The following is a 19,858-nucleotide window of genomic DNA, read 5'->3' as shown; positions in this document are numbered from 1 at the left end:
AGCCACTCTCACTGACAACCCAGAAATAGGACTTGCCCTAAGGCTCTGGTTGCCCAGGTACCCAGAGTTGGGCATGAAGAAATGCTGCCACCTTGTGGCCATTTCCCACAACAACCGCTTGAAAGCCGGGGCTGATGGCTATTCACAAGCCTGCCCTTAAGAAATACCCTGGGGTAAATCACCGGAAAAGAATTCAAAACAGGGCAGACCTTCAAAAAGCTAACTGCAAGAGGTAAGTTGTACTCACAGTGTAGAAAATAAACAAGGACCTGGACAGATACTCAACATCACAAATTATAAAGAACTGCAAATCAGTACTCGAATAAGGTTTCACCCTACACTGGTCAGAATGACCATCATCAAAATGTCTATTCTCCCAGTGTTTATTGGGAAGCACATGGAAGCAACCTAGATGTCCACGGATAAAGAAGTTGTGGTATGTATATACAATGGAATAATATTCAGCTATAAAAAGGAAAAAAGTTGAGTCAGTTCTAGTGAGGTAGCTGAAACTGCTGCTGCTGCTGCTGCTGCTAAGTCGCTTCAGTCGTGTCCGAATCTGTGTGACCCCATAGACGGCAGCCCACCAGGCTCCCCTGTCCCTAGGATTCTCCGGGCAAGAACACTGGAGTGGGTTGCCATTTCCTTCTCCAATGCGTGAAAGTGAAAAGTGAAAGTGAAGTCGCTCAGTCGAACCTAGAGCCTGTCATACAGGGTGAAGTAAGTCAGAGAACAACAAATATTGTATATTAATAATATATATGGAATCTAGAAAAACGGTATTGATGAACCTGTTTTCAGGGAAGGAATGGAGACACAGATATAGAGAAGGGACTGGTGGACTAGGGAAGGAAAGAGTGGAGCGGATGGAGAAAGTTACATCGATATAGATACACAGCCGAGTCTCAGACAGACAGCCTGAGAAGTTGCTAGACAGTACAGGGAGCCCACCTGGTGCTCTGTGATGAGCCAGAGGGGTGGGATGGGGTTGGGGGGAGATTCTCGAGGGATGGTATACATGGATATAAATATAATTATGACTGATTGACATTGTTGCATGGCAGAAACCAACATGACATTGTTAAGCAATTTTCCTCCAATTAAAAAATAAAACATTTTTAAAAAGATTGTATGCTAAGTCACTTCAGTCATGTCCGACTGTTTGTAACCCCATGGACTACACAGTCCATGGAATTCTCCAGGCCAGAGTACTGGAGTGGGTAACCTTTCCCTTCTCCAGGGGATCTTTGCAAGCCAGGGATCAAACCCACGTCTCCAGCATTGCAGACGGATTCTTTAGTAGCTGAGCCACAAGGAAAGCCCAAGAATACTGGAGTGGGTAGCCTATCTACTCTCCAGGGGATCTTCCTGGACCTAATTAAGCTGAAAAATTTTGCACAACAAAGGAAAACACTGACTAGAGAGCAATGACATATGAATGGGAGAAAATAGGTACAGATCATGTAGGATTCACTGATACGAGGACCTGACACAATAAGCAAGGTGGCGTGTGCAACCAAAAGCAGCAGACTCACTGATAGTTTGAATGACTAGTGGTTTCTAGTGGGAGGGCAGGGGCTTCAATATTGGGGAGGAGGAGTGGGAGGTACAAACTGTTGGAAGTAAGACAGGCTCCTCTGTCCATGGACTTTTCCAGGCAAGAATACTGGGATTGGGTTGCCATTTCCTTCTGCAGGCGATCTCCCCTACCCAGGGATCGATCCCGTGTCTCCTGTGTGTCCTGCATTGGCAGGCGGATTCCTGAACACTAGTGCCACCTGAGAAGCCCTAAGAAAGCTTCAAGGATGGAGCGTACAACATGGGAATATAGGCAATATGTTGTAAGAGCTGTAAATGGAAAGTGCCCTTCAAAATTGTCAATGAAATAACTTACTTTTAGAATTTAAAACAAAGGAAGTGAGTTGAACCTGGGTGTGTGAGTAAAGGCTTCCTGGACTTGAGCCCAGGGGAAGTGAGGGAGGCCAATGGTGAGAGGTCTTGGGGTGGGGTCTAGAGTGTGGGACAGAGGGCAGGCTTTCCAGGCTCCAGCTGGGACCAGGCTGAGAAGGGCAGGATTTCTCTTAGAGGGGGTCTGGGTGGGGCCTGCAGCATCTGGAGAAGCTCTGTAGGAAAGCGAATGCCCACCTCGGAAGTCGAAGTCATGCTTCAACCGAGTGAGAGATGCTGAGATGTGTGAGTAGGTGAACCAAATGGGGACCAGAGTGGAGACAAAACAGATCCAGGGTCCAGGGAAGGGATGGCATGAGGACAAGCATCTAGAACACAGGGAGGGGGGAGGGAGGATAAGGAGGAGGGTGTTGACCTAGGAGTGTGCAGAGCTGGAATGGTATGTTCCCCACCAGAGTTCTTGGAATCCTAAGTCAATAGACATTGATAAGAGGCCAGACAGGAAATTCAGACAAGATTTTATTGGGGCTCTGGGTGCATCAGGAAGGGAGTCAAACAGGTGACAAGCTGCATTATTTGCTCCTGGGGGGTGAGGGGGTGTCGGGGCGCATGTGGGAAATCTGGTCCATTAAGTGGGGTGAGGGCAGGCTGGGTCCAGCATTGGGCCGGAGGGATGAATGACAGGTCTGCCCAGCCCCTTGGTGGTGCTCTGTCCAGGACCCTCTTTAGTTCTCCAGCTCCAAAGGGGTGACTGGAGTTTTGATCTTTTTTCTTTTTTTATCTCGTGCATCATTTGCCCCAGCTGTTCATGTATGCAGAGTTATTTTTAGTCCCTTGTGTTTCCTTCTTGTCTGTGGCTCAAGATGTGTGTCCACGTGGAAGCACTGCAGCCCAGGTCCCAGCGTGTCTGAAATCTAGAACCTGGAGCGCGGGGAGGGGCAGAGAATCAAGGATGGGGCAGGCCTAGGAGTGTGCAGAGCCCAGAAGAATCTAGAAAAGCCGGGGATGGGCGATGAGTTTAGGGGGCAGGGGGTGAAGAGAGGGGCACTGCCCTGAAGGATGGGAGGGGAAAGTCAGGGTGAGGAATAACTCTGATGGGGGAGGGACGGGGCTGCATTCCCAGTATCCCTCCTTGAGGCAAATAGAGGCCTCAGGTGCATCCAGCGCTGTTGGAACTGCCAGCCTCCTGGGCCCCGCCTTGGGAAGCACGGAGCTTCTTGGAGTCCACACTGTCATTCACACGTTTCCCCTCCGGGGCGGTCCTTACACTCCGGGGACTCCTCCGTGGCGCAGAGCTCCCCCTTCCCTCTGTTCTGACCCTATTCTGTCCCTTGAAGACTGGCACCCGGGCCCTGTGTCCCCGACTCCTCTCGGGGCCGCCCGGATTCCTCTAGCCCCTCCTCTGAGTTCAGGTTCCCATCTGCGCGGCGCCACCCCTGCTGCCCACAGGGCTCCCCTCCGGAATGTCCCGTTTGGCACCTCGTAGCCTTCCACCCGGCTGGGACTCAGGTCCCTCAGCCCTTCTGCCCCCAGGACCCGGTTCTTCTAATTGCTCCTGGTTTCCCTCCAGATCTCCTTGCCAAAATTGGGCCTCTGTGTACTGGGGCCAGATTACATCTGAGAGAGAGAGTTTTAAGTGAAATGGAAAAACTAGCTTTACTACTTTGCCACACACGGGGGACCAAGCAGGCTAATGCCCTCAAGACTGTGCCCTGGGACTTCCCTGGGGGTCCAGTGGTTTAGAGTCCACCTTGAAATGCAGTGGACGTGGGTTCGATCCCTGGTGGGGAATGTAAGATCTCCCAGCCCAGAAGCAGCTGAGCCCTCACCCCACAGCTGGTGAGTCTCTGCACTAAAAGCAAGATCCCACCAGAGGTAGGGACTATCCCACATCTGCAAATCAGAACCAAGGCAGCCAAATAAATAGATAAATAAATAAAATATTAAAATAAATAAAAGGCCGTGTGTCTGGTGGTGGAGGGGTTTGAGGAGTCTTATATTGTTCAAGGAGCAGAGCCTGATCAACTTGAGGACACTCTTCTGTTGGGTCTGTGATGAGGTCTCGGGGAGCAGCAGCATCACCCTTGTGCTTCCAGCCGGTCTCAGGTCTTCCTGCTTGTAGGCAGCATAGTTCACTTCTTCCATCTGGCAGAGGTTTCAGATTCTGTAAAAGGGGTCAAAGGTCCTGGCTCAGAATATTATCGATAACCCTTGAGGAAGAACTAACAGTCCATGAGTTTGTTTAATTGCTACGATATTATTATTTTGACTTCTTTGACAGTTTCCTTTCTTTCTGTATTTTCTCACTGCTATGATTAATTACATTCTTGACTAAAGTTGTTTTTCCTAGATGAAAGGCAGGTGCACATGGGTGGGGATCTACGAAGGCCTCACAAGTTCCTTCTTGGCTACAATTCCAAGGGGAGTCAACCTATCTGATTTGAGGAAAGGACACAAGAGCTGGAAATAATCTCAAGTTCCAAGCTTTGTTAGCATCAACAGTTTGTGTTAAGGAAATATTATTTCTCTCTTTGATCGCCTTGTCCTCACCCCTGGACAAACATTTGAAAAATATGAAAGCATATTACAATAAGGATAATGATTAATGATTTGTGATATTTTTCAAAAGAGTCCTCCTATTTTAGAGGGCAACAAGCAAGATGAGTTTTTGAGTGTTTCCATGTGATAACTATGCGGTGTCTCAGTGGTCCTTGCTGTGAGGCTAGAGCTTGAATTGTCTTGCTCACAATTAGTGTTGCAACTAGAGAAAGCCCGCACTAGCAATGAAGAGCCTGTGTGCTACGTCAAAGACCAGCCTCCAAGAATATAAATCATAAAACCATATGTACAAAAGAGAGTCTCAGACTGAATTCCAGAAGACAAGGAACCAACACCATTCTAACCTCAGGAAGTCCAGGCCCAAATCCTGCCATTTGATTTTGCTTGCAGATTTCTCTCTTCATAAGGGCCCCCAAAATAGGAAGATTATTGCAAATGTCAGGAGACAGTCATTTTTATTTACCTGATAAGGCTGCTCAGAGTTAAGCATCTCTAACTTCTGGGGAAACCAAGCAAGAGAAAAGTAACATATTTCCGTTTTACTCACAGAGGGCATTTATTCAATTGCTGTCAATCATTAGTAGCTTGAGGGGAAGGGCTGCGCTTTATCTAGAAAGCCAACAGATCAATGATATTTCAGAGCAAAAAAAAAAAACCTATAAACTTTAAAACTATATGTACAAGTTGACTCAGTATTTCATCTTTTGTTAAACACTTTTATAATACCAGCAGAGTTTTTAATTGAGATTTTAAAATATCTTATCCAGTTAGTTGCCTGGTATAATGTGAAACTGATCAGACAGCAGTGCTCGTCAAAATGGTCTCTCCTATGAATCTTCTTTGAGATGAAGACCTTTTGCAAAACCATCAGAGTGTAACAACTATGTGTGACTGACTTAAAGACTGAAAGATATAGTGACACAACTGAGCACAATGTAATGGGTTAAGAAACTTGGTTACAATAACCAGAATTATGACTTGGTAGCAGAACTTGGTATGCCCTGGTATGTCCTAATTATGACATTGGGACCTACCAGGTTTGTAGGAATTTCATAATTTTTTTCTAGCAAATCTCTGTTAATAATATCCATCCCAGTATAACCTGAGAAGGCTTCTCATTCACTTGATAATGTTCCCCATGGTGTTTAACATACCAGTGATGCTAGTTAATCTAATATTTCCCTCTGAGATGCCTCACAGTTCCTCTGGAACACTCAGAGTTAGCTAGAGAAAGAGACTTACCATCTGTTCTCCAAGGCAGGTCATATTCCAGGAAAAGTGTGTTCTGTTAACAGAGAGAGAAAACCAAATTCCAGAATTGTTGCAGCTTACTATTAATAATAAAAGTCATTTACTCAATTAACTTATATTTAATCTTAATCAATCCTGAAATGTACGCAATTCTTGCTAAAGTCACATCATGAGAAACGCTGGTCTGGAAGAATCAGAAGCTTGAATCAAGATTGCCAGGAGAAATATCAATAACCTCAGATATGCAGATGACACCACCCTTATGGCAGAAAGCAAAGAAAAACTAAAGAGCCTCTTGATGAAAGTGAAAGAGGATAGTGAAAAAGTTGGCTTAAAACTCAACATTCAGAAAACTAAGATCCTGGCATCAGGTTCCATAAACTCATGGCAAATAGATGGTGAAACAGTGGAAACAGTGTCGGGTTTTATTTGGGGGGGGCTCCAAAATGACTGCAGATGGTGACTGCAGCCATGAAATTAGAAGACGCTTTTTCCTTGGAAGGAAAGTTATGACCAACCTAGACAGCATATTAAAAAGCAGAGACATTACCTGGCCAACAAAGGTCTGTCTAGTCAAGGCTATAGTTTTTCGAGTGGTCATGTATGGATGTGAGAGTTGGACTGTGAAGAAAGCTGAGTATCGAAGAATTGATGCTTTTGAACTGTGATGTTGGAGAAGACTCTTGAGAGTCCCTTGGACTGCCAGGAGATCCAACCAGTCCATCCTAAAGGAGACCAGTCCCGGGTGTTCATTGGAAGGACTGATGTTGAGGCTGAAACTCCAATTTATTTTTAATAGATGTTAAATCATATCACATTAGCAAAATCCCTTAAAACTGAAAATCAAGAAACAGGCGATTTAATTTTTTATCAACAGTATATTTTATAACGTATAAGACATGCATATCTTAGGGTACAATATTTCTTTCTGCATATGATATATGTACTTAATAAATTCAAAAATGTTTAGTGTTTTTTCAAAAGGAAAAGGTAAGTAAACATAGACTTGTTCAGAACTCAATGTTTCACTGTTTTCTCTAAAATTGATTTACATTTTCAATGAATTCTCATCATTGAATTTAATTTGACAAAACTCTAATGGTTTAAATTCCTGAGCATCCAAAATATAAAGTGTAATTCTTCTAAAGAGCTTACCTAAAAGCTTCTATACCATTTATCTCAGTTATTTATGACAGTTATCAGTGTGAGTGAACTTTCTTGCTGACAAATTTTGCCACAGATATGACCTAGTGACTAGCAGTAGAACTAAGTACAGTGAAAGAATGTTGGTGTCTCGTGTCTCCAGTAATCAGACACAGTTAACAAGCTAAACTTATGTCAGTACCACACAGAGACTAATGTTGAACATTTCCCAGATTTTGTGACTCAGAAATACTCCATTTGTAAGTGCTTATTGTACTTTTAGTCAATGGAATAGAGCTCATTTAGAAGTTAATCTCAGGAATATTTTCTAAAGACAAAGACACACATGGAGACATACACACGAGCAGAGATCTGTTTCATCATTTTACATTTCATGAATCAGGCACTGCAATTAAACTTGTCAGTTGACGAAAAACAGAGAGAACCGTCAAATGTTCACACTTGAGGTCAAAGGCTTCTTTTTTTTTCCTCCTTCCACCCGTCTCCTGGCTCAGTTACAGTTCTTCTAAATAAGCCAAGGCTGAAACGCAGGCAATGTGGGCTGTGTTTGTATTAATACTTAGGGACATGGTGAGGCTTAACATCAACATTTATCCTAAGAATATCTTTGTTCTCTCAGGGTGAGTGTTCTAGAAAACTAAAGTGTGTTATCAAGACACACTCTCCAACTGCACATGCAAAAACAACCAGTTCTGAAATTTCAAAAGAGTTTCATCTCAACCATTTTCTCCAAAGTCTAAAGATTATTGTGACTACATAGTGTTAAATTATTTTGTCCTTGTTGATAGGTTTAAACGTGTAGGTTGACCAGTCATCCAAAATGTGTCCTAGGAGGTTATCAGAGGAAATCAAAGGAGCATTTCCCATTATGATAAGACACCTATGAGCCAAATACAAACCAGACCTCATTAGCTGATGTTAACCTTATATGAGGGGGAAGACACCAGAAAGCATAAAGCTCAGAGTGGCTGTTTCCAATTCCTGCCAAGTCCATGACCTGAGTCCTTAGACCTCACAGGTGGGATTTCCAATATGAAAACTAACCAGACAGGCACTCAATGTTCTCCAGATGGAAACAAATGTTCCTCAGATGGACATGTTGAAGGAGCCTCGGATACACAGCGGGGGACTCACCCAGATGCTGGCCAAGATGTCTCAATGTCCAAGAAGGTGTCTTTCTCCTTCCTCAAAATAATTCCTTGGAGCAGCAAAATTCAAACTGGTATGGGCTAGAGGAAGACAGGAACATCCTTGAGGCGAAGGTGGCCTCCCCACCCTCTAGGGTGGCCCTTCCTCTTCCCTCCTCTACCGCCTTGGTGTCCCCACTGCCCGCTTGGTGGACCGAGTATGACTGGGGCTCAGCCTTCTTGACATGGGTCGTCAAGGATCAGGCCTCTGAAGGAATCTTCCCAGCGTTCCAACCTTCTGGAAAGAGGCTGCGTGGAGGAAAATCTAGAGAGTGTGATGGAGCCAGGGGACACCCATGGGGTCACCCCTAAGCCAACCCCACACAGGACTCCAATTTTGTTACACAAATTCAGCCCTTGCACACCAAGGCAGAGTGAAGTCTGTAAGAAAGAAGTTTGGGTGAGGTAGAAAGAAAGAGCTTTACTGCTTTGCTAGGAAAATTGGCCCACATTGGCCTAGTGCCCCCAAGACCATGAGTGCCAGCCTGGAGCGGCTATATGGAGTCTTTAGTGTTTATGGAGCCATGGCCGGTGTTGAGGCAGTGGGGAGGCCGCAGCATCAACCTTCTTGTTCCAGCCGGTCTGGGGTCTACTTGCTGTGGGCAGCAGTTCACTTGTTCAGCCTGGTGGGGGTTTTGGTAAGTGCAAAATAGCTCACACATAAGCCACAGAATATTACCAAGAGACCTTGAGGAAGAAAAGTCCTTGACTTTGTTTGATGGCGCCAATATTATTTTGTCTTGTTTGACATTTTCCCCTTCAGGATTTTCTCACTGCTCTGATGAAATTTATTCTTTGTTTTCCCCCATCCTCGCCAGAAGGCATGAGGGATCTTTGTTCCCCTACCTGGATCAAACTTCAGCCCATGAATTTGACTGGTGGAGTCTTAGCCACCAGACCACCAGGGAAGACCCTAAATGGATTATTTGGTGAAAGATTTTCTACAGACAAAAGGCTGGTGGAGGACTTGACTGGGGGTTTCTTCTGGGAAAGCCTGAGTGGGTCCTGCTTGGTTACAATCTGGCCCTTCCCTGGTCTGCCCCTGCCTGGCGTCTCAGCCCTCCAGGAGAAGGAAGTCGGCACAGAAACAGGCATGAGGCCACAGGAGAGTTCAGATGCCCTTTATTTCTTTAGGGTGAAGTGGACAGGTTGTCAGGGTGGCTGAGGGGTAAAGAATATGTCTGCAATGCAGGACATGGCGGGGGCTTGAGTCTGGTCTCTGGATGCATAAGATCCCCTGGAGTAGGGAATGGCAGGCCACTACAGTATTTTTGCCTGGGAAATACCCTGGACATTGGAGCCTGGGGCGCCACAGTCCAAAGGGTCACAAAGAACCATGGAACAGGTACACAGGCAGGAAGGTAACATTTGTGCATTGCTGGTAACAGCAAATATTCCATTTCTGTATTTTGTCCTGCTTCCTGCAGTGAAGGAACCAGTACAGGAAGGCAAGCTGGTAATTTTTGTCTCCTGAACACAGTTATCATCATGTCAGTGATGTCTCTCCAGGTTCAAATCACTCTTGTTGGTTAGGCAGGCAGAGTTGGGATGTGTAAATCATAAGCGAACTGAAATCTTGGTCATAAACATCCCACACTGATAAGTCCTCTAACACAATAGTGCATTTTCTTAAAACTTCACAAGAGCGGCTCCTCCCCTCTGCTGTGACCCTATTCGGTCCCTTGAAGACTGGCGTCTGGGTCCTTTGCGCCCCCAGCTTTTCTCAAGACCACCAGGGCCACTCTGCTCAGATTAGGAACCAGCCTCCAAGCTCCCAGGTCTGTGCCACAGCACTACCCCTGCTCCCCACACTAAGCCCCTCAGGGCTAATCCCCTCCAGAATGTGCCCCTGAAAACCTCCCCAAGCCCTCGACCCCAGGGGGGCTCAGATCCCTTGGCGCTCGCTCCTCCAGATCTGGCCCTTCCCCTGCCCTGTGCCTGGCCGGAGCCTCAGCTCAGCAGGGGAAGGAGGTCAGCACCCAACCAGGCAGGAGACTGATCTCGGCCTGCAGTGACTCGAAGCAGGGTTTCAGCCCTGGCCAGAGACTGAGGTCAGGCTGTGGGAGGGAGAGCACTGGATCCTAAGCACTAGACCACCAAGGTGAATGGCTGGTGACAAACCCTGACTCATTATCTATGTAGAGGTGAATCCCCACCTAGAGATAGAAAATGGTGAAGCAAGCAAAGTGTTTATTAGGAGGGAAAGGGTGCTTGTGGGTACACATGCCAGAGGGCTCAGAGAGAGTGGGGGAGTCGGGCCTCATGGTAGTTAGGATCACTTTTAAGGGGCATTTCTTCTGGATTTCCTTTAGCCAATCATCTTGCTTTTCCTGGCTCTGAGTCCCTTTTTGGTACACCTCAGGGTCCCCCTGGGCTTGTCAGGTGGCTAAGTGGTAAGAACCTGCCTGCCAATTCAAGAGACACTGGCTCGATCCCTGGCTTGGAAAGATCTCCTGGTGGAGATAAGGGCAACCCACTCCAGAATTCTTGCCTAGCAAATCTCAAGGAGCCTGGTGGGTTACCATCCATGGGGTCACAAAAGATTCAGACACAACTTGGTTACACAACAGCACTAAGATTCAATCTAGCCATTGAAATGAAGAAGAGTTACATGTAACAAGAAAGATACATGTAGGGCTTCCCTGGTGTTCCAGTGGTTAAGGGTCCACCTGCCAATGCAGGGGACATGGGTTCCATCCCTGGTCCAGGAAGGTTTCACGTGCCTTGGGGCATTTAAGCCCGTGCTCCACACCTACTGAAGCCTGCCTGCCTAGAGCCCATGCTCCACAACAAGAGAAGCCACCACAACAAGAAGCGTGTGTACCCCAATTAGAGAGTAGCCTCCACTCACAGCAGAGAGAAAGCCCACACACAGCAACAAAGACCTAGTGCACCAAAAAAATAAAATAAAACCGGAAAAACATATTGCAATAACAGGAAATGACATGAGGAATGTTCATTTGTGGTTAGACCACTCTGGTGAGAATGGAGTAAACACACCTGCTGGAGAAGTTTTCACACTTTCAGGCATGGTGGTCCTGTTGAAGAAACCGAAAACACTACAGAGCACAAGTGTGATCTGCCTTGTAAATCCTTCTTGGGGCCCTCCTTTCCTAGGAAGATTTCTGAGCTAATCCACTCCAGCACCACAGACAGCTCCCACTTCTGCCCTGCCTTTTCCCAGGTCATCAGGAGCTCAGCAAGCAGAGGAGGGCTGTTGACGGCCTAGACAATATGATAGGCGGGATGGGAAAGAGTAGGCTGAGACTAGGGGAGGCTTCAACATGGACGCCAGGAGGGCATACTGTGGGCAGGGATTGGAGACAGAGACTAGGAAGCTGTAAGTGAGAAAGGGCACGCTGACGACATGAGTGCAGGCGGCTGCGACCCGCGCACTTAGCACGACCTGTGGCACTTAGCACAGCCGAGAGGAGCTACCCCACGTCCGAGGTCAGGGGCAGAAGCCAGGAGGACCCCATGCCCGAGGGGCGGCGGCCAAGAGGAGTTACCCTACGTCCAAGGTCAGGGGCAGCGGCTGGGAGGAGCTACCCCACGCCCGAGGCCAAGGGCAGCAGCCAGGTGGAGAAACCCCATGCCCGAGGCCAGGGGCGGCACTGGGAGGAGCCACCTCATGCCCAAGGTCAGGGGCGGCAGCCGGGAGGAGCTACCCCGCATCCGAGGCCAGGGACGGCGGCCAGGTGGAGCAACCCCATGTCCAAGGAGTGGTGGTTGTGCGGGCGCAGGAGGGCCTAAGGAGCTATTCCATGTTCAAGGTCAGGACGGGCGCCTGCGAGGAGATACCACTCTTCCAAGGTAAGGAGCAGCAGCTGTGCTTTGCTGGAGCAGCCGTGAAGAGATACCCCACGCCCAAGTTAAGAGAAACCCAAGTAAGACGGTAGGTGTTGCAAGAGGGCATCAGAGGGCAGACACACTGAAACCATACTCACAGAAACTAATCAATCTAATCACACTAGGACCACTGCCTCATCTAACTCAATGAAACTAAGCCATGCCCCTGAGGCCACCCAAGACGGGCAGGTCATGGTAGAGAGGTCTGACAGAATGTGGTCCACTGGAGAAGGGAATGGCAAACCAGTATTCTTGCCTTGAGAACCCCATGAACAGTATGAAAAGGCAAAAAGATAGGATACTGAAAGAGAAACTCCCCAGGTCGGTAGGTGCCCAATATGCTACTGGAGATCAGTGGAGAAATAACTCCAGAAAGAATGAAGGGATGGAGCCAAAGCAAAAACAATACCCAGCTGTGGATGTGACTGGTGATAGAAGCAAGGTCCAATGTTGTAAAGAGCAATATTGCATAGGAACCTGGAATGTCAGGTCCATGAATCAAGGCAAATTGGAAGTGGTCAAACAAGAGATGGCAAGAGTGAATGTTGACATTCTAGGAATCAGCGAACTAAAATGGACTGGAATGGGTGAATTTAACTCAGATGACCATTATATCTACTACTGTGGGCAGGAATCCCTCAGAGGAAATGGAGTGGCCATCATGGTCAACAAAAGAGTCCAAAATGCAGTACTTAGATGCAATCTCAAAAATGACAGAATGATCTCTGTTTGTTCCCAAGGTGAACCATTCAATATCACAGTAATCCAAGTCTATGCCCCAACCAGTAACGCTGAAGAAGCTGAAGTTGAACGGTTCTAGGAAGACCTACAAGACCTTTTAGAACTAACACCCAAAAAAGATGTCCTTTTCATTATAGGGGACTGGAATGCAAAAGTAGGAAGTCAAGAAACAGCTGGAGTGACAAGCAAGTTTGGCCTTGGAATACAGAATGAAGCAGGGCAAAGACTAATAGAGTTTTGCCAAGAAAATGCACTGGTCATAACAAACACCCTCTTCCAACAACACAAGAGAAGACACTACACATGGACATCACCAGATGGTCAACACCGAAATCAGATTGATTATATTCTTTGCCGCCAAAGATGGAGAAGCTCTCTACAGTCAGCAAAAACAAGACCAGGAGCTGACTGTGGCTCAGATCATGAACTCCTTATTGCCAAATTCAGACTGAAATTGAAGAAAGTAGGGAAAACCACTAGACCATTCAGGTATGACCTAAATCAAATCCCTTATGATTGTACAGTGGAAGTGAGAAATAGATTTAAGGGCCTAGATCTGATAGATAGAGTGCCTGTTGAACTATGGACTGAGGTTCGTGACATTGTACAGGAGACAGGGATCAAGACAATCATCATGGAAAAGAAATGCAAAGAAGCAAAATGGCCGTCTGGGGAGGCCTTACAAATAGCTGTGAAAAGAAGAGAAATGTAAAGCAAAGGAGAAAAGGAAAGATATAAGCATCTGAATGCAGAGTTCCAAAGAATAGCAAGAAGAGATAAGAAAGCCATCCTCGGCGATCAATGGAAAGAAATAGAGGAAGACAACAGAATGTGAAAGATTAGAGATCTCTTCAAGAAAATTAGACATACCAAGGGAACATTTCATACAAGGATGGGCTTGATAAAGGACAGAAATGGTACAGACCTAACAGAAGCAGAAGTTATTAAGAAGAGGTGGCAAGAATACACAGGAGAACTGTACAAAAAAGATCTTCAGGACCAAGATAATAACCATGGTGTGATCACTGACCTAGAGCCAGACATCCTGGAATGTGAAGTCAAGTGGGCCTTAGAAAGCATCACTACGAACAAAGCTAGTGGAGGTGATGGAATTCCAGTTGAGCTATTTCAAATCCTGAAAGATGATGCTGTGAAAGTGCTGCACTCAATATGCCAGCAAATTTGGAAAACTCAGCAGTGGCCACAGGACTGGAAAAGGGCAGTTTTCATTCCAATCCCAAAGAAAGGCAATGCCAAAGAATGCTCCAACTACCGCACAATTGCTCTCATCTCACACACTAGTTAAGTAATGCTCAAAATTCTCCAAGCCAGGCTTCAGCAATACATGAACCATGAACTTCCAGATGTTCAAGCTGGTTTTAGAAAAGGCAGAGGAACCAGAGATCAAATTGCTAACATCTGCTGGATCATGGAAAAAGCAAGAGAGTTCCAGAAAAGCATCTATTTCTGCTTTATTGATTATGCCAAAGCCTTTGACTGTGTGGATCACAATAAACTGTGGAAAATTCTGAAAGAGATGGGAATACCAGACCACCTGACCTTCCTCTTGAGAAATCTGTATGCAGGTCAGGAAGCAACAGTTAGAACTGGACATGGAACAACAGACTGGTTCCAAATAGGAAAAGGAGTATGTCAAGGCTGTATATTATCACCCTGCTTATTTAACTTCTATCCAGAGTACATCATGAGAAACACTGGACTGGAAGAAACACAAGCTGAAATCAAGATTGCCGGGAGAAATATCAATAACCTCAGATATGCAGATGACACCACCCTTATGGCAGAAAGTGAAGAGGAACTCAAAAGCCTCTTGATGAAAGTGAAAGTGGAGAGTGAAAAAGTGGGCTTAAAGCTCAACATTCAGAAAACGAAGATCATGGCATCTGGTCCCATCACTTCATGGGAAATAGATGGGGAAACAGTGTCAGACTTTATTTTTGGGGGGCTCCAAAATCATTGCAGATGGTGACTGCAGCCATGAAATTAAAAGATGCTTACTCCTTGGAAGGAAAGTTATGCCCAACCTAGATAGCATATTCAAGAGCAGAGACATTACTTTGCCAACAAAGGTCCGTCTAGTCAAGGCTATGGTTTTTCCTGTGGTCATGTACGGATGTGAGAGTTGGAATGTAAAGAAGGCTGAGCAGCGAAGAATTGATGCTTTTGAACTGTGGTGTTGGAGAAGACTCTTGAGAGTCCCTTGGACTGCAAGGAGATCCAACCAGTCCATTCTGAAGGAGATCAGCCCTGGGATTTCTTTGGAAGGAATGATGTTAAAGCTGAAACTCCAGTAGTTTGGCCACCTCATGCAAAGAATTGACTCATTGGAAAAGACTCTGATGCTGGGAGGGATTGGGGGCAGGAGGAGAAGGGGACGACAGAGGATGAGATGGCTGGATGGCATCACTGACTCGATGGCCGTGAGTCTGAGTGAACTCCGGGAGTTGGTGATGGACAGGGAGGCCTGGCGTGCTGCGATTCATGTGGTCGCAAGGAGTCGGACACGACTGATCAACTGAACTGAACTGATAATTTGTGATGTTGAGTATCTTTCCGGGTCCCTGTTTATCTTCTACACTGTGAGTACAACTTACATCTTGCAATTAGCTTTTTGAAGGTCTGCCCTGTTTTGAATTCTTTTCCGGTGATTTACCCCAGGGCATTTCTTAAGGGCAGGCTTGTGAATAGCCATCAGCCCCGGCTTTCAAGCGGTTGTTGTGGGAAATGGCCACAAGGTGGCAGCATTTCTTCATGCCCAACTCTGGGTACCTGGGCAACCAGAGCCTTAGGGCAAGTCCTATTTCTGGGTTGTCAGTGAGAGTGGCTATGCTTAAGACTTGTGTCTCCTTACTTCCTCCCCCTTACCCTCCATCCCCAAGACAGATCCCAATTGCAACACCACTCTGCAGAAGGGGGTGTCATCCGCAGGTGGGGTGACGCTAAGGAAGGAAGCTGGAAGTGGGAACCCCAACCCCATCACCAGGAGATGCAGAGCCCAGGGAAGTTTGCAAAGCTCTTCCAGTCCAGAGGCTCCACCATCCTTTGGGGGCACTATGGCTTGTTCTGCTGCAGGAGGACCCGCCTGGATCTGGAGACTATGGGCTCATACAGAGGGGGAAAGGAAGTTCATGTCTGTTGCGGTGGGGGGCTCGTTGCCTGGCACACCCTCCCCATACACTTAGCCCCACGACAGTCCAGTCTGGGGACCCAAGCCTACTCAGGCTCCAGGGATGTGATATCAGCCCAGGTCCCAAGACCTGAGCAGAATAGAGTCTTCAGTTCTTTTTTAAATTAGTTTTGTCTTTCTATTTTTGCCACTTATTTTGAATTGGAATATATAGATAATTTACACTGTGGTGGGTGTTTTTTTTTTTTAGGTGTACAGCAACTTGAATAATTCACACATGACTTATATGTTCTTTTTCAGCTTCATTCCCCATGTAGGTCATTACAGAATGTTGAGTAGGGTTCCTTGTGCTTTGCAGGGGGTCCTTGTGGATTATTTTATAAACACTAGTGTATCTGTTATTCTCATATTACTAATTTCTCCCTGCCCCCAAACTTTCATTTTTTAGTAACCATAAGAACTGTTTCTAAGTCTGGGAGGCTGTTTCTGTTTTGTCAAGAAGTTTATTGTATCCATGTTTAGATTCCATCTAGAAGTGATATCTTAGGATATTTGTCTTTCACTTACTTATGATCATCTGTGGGTCCAATTAAGCTGCTGCCAATGGCCTTCTTTCCATCGGTTTGGTTTTTTTTTCCCCTTCGGTTTTTTTTTGATGGCTGAGTGTATTCCAGTATATAGATGGACCAGTTACCCTTTATTTCTCTATTGATGGACATTTTGGTGGATGGTCTGTCTTGGAGGTTGTCAATAGTGCTGCCTTGAAAACAGAGGTTAAGGTATCATTTTAAATTATGATTTTCTATGCATTTAAGACAAGGAGTGGGCTTGCCAGATCAGGCGTAAGTCTGTATTTGGTGTTTTAAGGAATCTCCACACCGTTCTCCTTCATGGCTGCACCCACCATATACATCTCTGAAACAGTATAGGAGGATTCCCTATTCCCCTTGCCCTCAGCTGCACTTAATTTTTTATAGATCATTTGAAGATTAAGGGCTTCCCTGGTGGCTCAGATGGTAAAGCATTTGCTTGCAAGGCGGGAGACCTGGGTTCAGTCCCTAGGTTGGGAAGATCCCCTGGAGAAGGAAACGGCAACCCACTCTAGTATTCTTGCCTAGAGCATTCCCATGGACAGAGGAGCCTGGCAGGCTACAGTCTATGGGGCTGCAAAGACTCAAACACGACTGAGTGATTAGCACTTTCACTTTTCGAAGATGGTCATTCTGAGAGGGGTAAGTTGACACTTCATTGCAGTTTTGAGTGGCATTTCACTAACAGTGATCCTGAGCATCTTTTCATGTGCTTATGTCCATCTGGATGCTTTCTTTGGACAAATGTCCGTTTAGATATTTGGCCCGTATTCTATTGGGTTGATTGTTATATATATATATATATATATATATATATATATATATATATATATATGTATGTATTGAGCTGTATGAACTGTTTGCATGCTTTGGAGATGAACTCCTTGTTTTTAAATTTGGTGGCAAACATTTTTTCCCCCATTTTGAGGTTTGCCTTCTTTCCTTCAGGGTTTTCCGTGCTGTTGAAAAGCTTTTGAGGTTAATGAGGTCCCTTTTGTTGAGTTTTGCTTTCATTTTCCCTCTTGTAAGAGTTGATCCAAAAAGAACTTGCGGCGATTTATGTCAAAGCATGTTCTGCGTGTATTTTCCTCCAGCGGTTTAGCGTAGTCCCTCCATTTAGCTCTTTCATTGATTTGGAGTTTCTTTTTCCGCAAGTGGTTAGGGACAGATGTAAATTCTTTCACTTTTCTCTGTTTAAGGAACCTCCACCCTCTCCTGCATCCTGGCTGTTCACAACATGCATTGGCGGCATCAGTGTAGGAGTGTTCCCTTTTCTCCACAACCTCTCCAGAATTTATTGCTTGTAGACCTTTTGACAAAGGCCGTTCTGACAGGTATGAGCTGATACCTCGTTGTAGTTTGCTTTGCATTTTTATAAGATTCATGATGTTGAAAGTTTTTGGTGTGATTAAAAAGAAACAACACTGTGAGCAAAAACGATCTCTCGAGATTGTCTTCTTGACCATCTGCCCTCATCTGAAATCTTTTTCCAGAACCTCCCCAAGGACAGTTGTTAAGGATAGGTGTTTTTTCCCACATCCCCTCAGGCTTGGTGACTGACTTTTAAGTACCCATTAGCACAGAGGTTTCCATTGTTGTTACCAAAAGCGGCCACAAGGCGGCAGCATTTCTTCATGCGCCACACTGGGTTTGTTTTGTTTTGTTTTGTTTTTCTGGCTAATTTTAATTTTCTATTGGGCTTCCCTGGTGGCTCAGAAAGTAATTAATCTGCCTGCAATGCAGGAGACCCGAGTTCAACCCCTGGGTCAGGAAGATCCCTGGAGAAGAGAATGGCAACCCCCTCCAGTACTCTTGCCTGGAGAATTCCATGGACAGAGGAGCATGGCGGGCGACAGTCCATGGGATCGCAAAGAGTCAGACACGGCTGAACAACTAACACTTTCAGTTTCTATTTTCTATTGCAGTAGAGTTGATTTCTGTTGTTGTGTTTTAGGTTTACAGGAACTTGAGTCAGTCATACACAGACATATATCGATTCTATTAAGGGGGCTTTTCCCAAATAGGTTCTTTCAGTTGCTCCGCAGACTTCCTTGTGCGAACAGCAGGTCCTTTAGGATATATCTGGTAGGAAGTAGTGCGTATATGTCAGTCCTAAACTCTCAATGTTCCCCTTCCCCTACTTTTTAAAAAAAAATAATCATAAGTTGGTTTTCTAAGTCTGTGAGTCTGTTTCTGTTTATAAATTAGTTCATGTGTGTGAATTTATAGATTGTACCCATCAGTGATATATTTCTTTCCCTCTTGGACTGACTTCACTCAGTATGATAAACCTCAGTCCTTCCATGCTCCTGACAATGGCATTTTTTCATTCTTTGGGATAGCCGAGTGTATTCCAGAGTCTCTTCATTTCTCTATTGATGGACACTCTGGTTGATGCTCTGTCTTGGATATCGTCAACAGTGCTGCCCTGAAAATTGGGCTGCATAAATCATTTTAAATGATTTAAAAATCATTTTATGATTTTCTCCAGCTCTAAGGCAAGGGGTGGGCTTGCCTTGTCATGTGTTAAGTCTGTATTTAGTGTTTTAAGGAATCTCCATGGTTTTCCTTCATGGCTGCACCACCCATGCACACCCCCACCCCACAGAGTAGAGGATGCTCTGTTCCCCTCGCCCTCAGCAGCATTTAATTCTTTGTAGATCTTTTGGAAGATGGCCATCCTGAGCCGTGTGAGCTGATACCTAACTGCAGTTTTGATTGGCATTTTTCTAACAGTGATCCCGGGCATCTTTTCCGGTGCTTTATGGCCATCTGGATACCTTCTTTGAACAAATGTTCATTTGGATCTTTGGCCTGTTTCTTTTTTATTTATTGAATTGATTGTTTTCTTGATATTAAGCTGCTGTTTGCATGTTTTAAAGGTGAATTCCATTTTTAAATTCAGTTGCAAACTTTTTTTTCCCCCATTTTGAGGGGATTTTTTCCCCCTTTGTTTAGTATTTTCCTTGCTGTGCCAAAGGATTTTATGTTAATGAGGTACCTTTTGTTGAGTTTAATTTTTTTTTTCATTATTCTGAGAATTGATGCAAAAAGAACTTGCTGCAATTTATGTCAAGGCATGTTCTGCCTGTATTTTCCTCAAGAGATTTAGGGTAATCATCCCTCCATTTAGCTCTTTAATTAATTTGGAGTTTCTTTTTCTGCATGGGGTTTGAGAGTGTTGTAATTTCACTCACTTTTCTCTTGTTTAAGGAACCTTCTTCCTGTTCTCCATTTTGGCTGTTAACAATTTACATTCCCAGCTTCTGTATCAAAGAGTTAGCTTTTCTTCAAAGCCTTTCCACTATTGTTTGCAGACTTTTTGAAAAGGGCCCGTCTGACAGGTTTAAGAAGATTCCTCGGTGCAGTTTTGGTCGGCATTTCTTTAACAGGGATCCTGAGCCCCTTTTCACGTAACTCTCTGGCCATCTGGATGCCTTCTTGGAGGAGTGTCCATTTAA

The 19,858-nt window shown here is 45.4% G+C and overlaps 1 long non-coding RNA gene across 3 annotated transcripts in view; it reads right to left on the bottom strand.

Moving 5' to 3' along the window:
• Positions 1-2,411: 2,411 nt before the first annotated feature.
• LOC129631114 (uncharacterized) overlaps positions 2,412-19,858 on the bottom strand; it is a 32,508-nt gene continuing 15,061 nt past the window's right edge. For 2 of the 3 annotated variants that reach the window (XR_008703898.1, XR_008703897.1), the window contains 4 exons: positions 8,017-8,111; positions 5,710-5,752; positions 5,015-5,076; positions 2,412-4,072 (listed from right to left, as the gene is read on the bottom strand). This is a non-coding gene — a long non-coding RNA (uncharacterized LOC129631114). Of the gene's footprint in view, positions 4,073-4,811; positions 4,866-5,014; positions 5,077-5,709; positions 5,753-8,016; positions 8,112-19,858 lie in introns of all 3 variants that reach the window. The other variant, XR_008703899.1, reaches the window with a different exon arrangement.

This window comes from Bubalus kerabau, chromosome 17 (genome assembly GCF_029407905.1).
Source record: "Bubalus kerabau isolate K-KA32 ecotype Philippines breed swamp buffalo chromosome 17, PCC_UOA_SB_1v2, whole genome shotgun sequence".
Taxonomy (NCBI): Eukaryota; Metazoa; Chordata; class Mammalia; order Artiodactyla; family Bovidae; genus Bubalus; species Bubalus kerabau.
Note: the sequence above shows the minus strand (reverse complement) of the source record. Positions and strands in the feature narration are given on the sequence as shown.